The following is a 260-nucleotide window of genomic DNA, read 5'->3' on the forward strand; positions in this document are numbered from 1 at the left end:
GAGTGGAGATGCTCCCTCCACCTCACCCATCCCGCTCCGGGGCTGGCCAAAGCAGGCTGGTGAGGTCGGGATGCGCACAGCCCACGAGAGCCGGGGAAGGGAGCCTGCCCCATGTCAGGATGGATCCAGCGGTACCCGCAGATTCACCCCAGCTTTGTCGAAGGGAGGACATTCCCTGCCCACACGTCCCGCTGCAGAGCCGGGGCTGGGACACCACCTTCCCTGCTCACGTCTCCACGAGGATGTACCGGAGAATCCCG

Source organism: Pterocles gutturalis, unplaced genomic scaffold (assembly GCF_000699245.1).
Source record: "Pterocles gutturalis isolate BGI_N339 unplaced genomic scaffold, ASM69924v1 scaffold11316, whole genome shotgun sequence".
Taxonomy (NCBI): Eukaryota; Metazoa; Chordata; class Aves; order Pterocliformes; family Pteroclidae; genus Pterocles; species Pterocles gutturalis.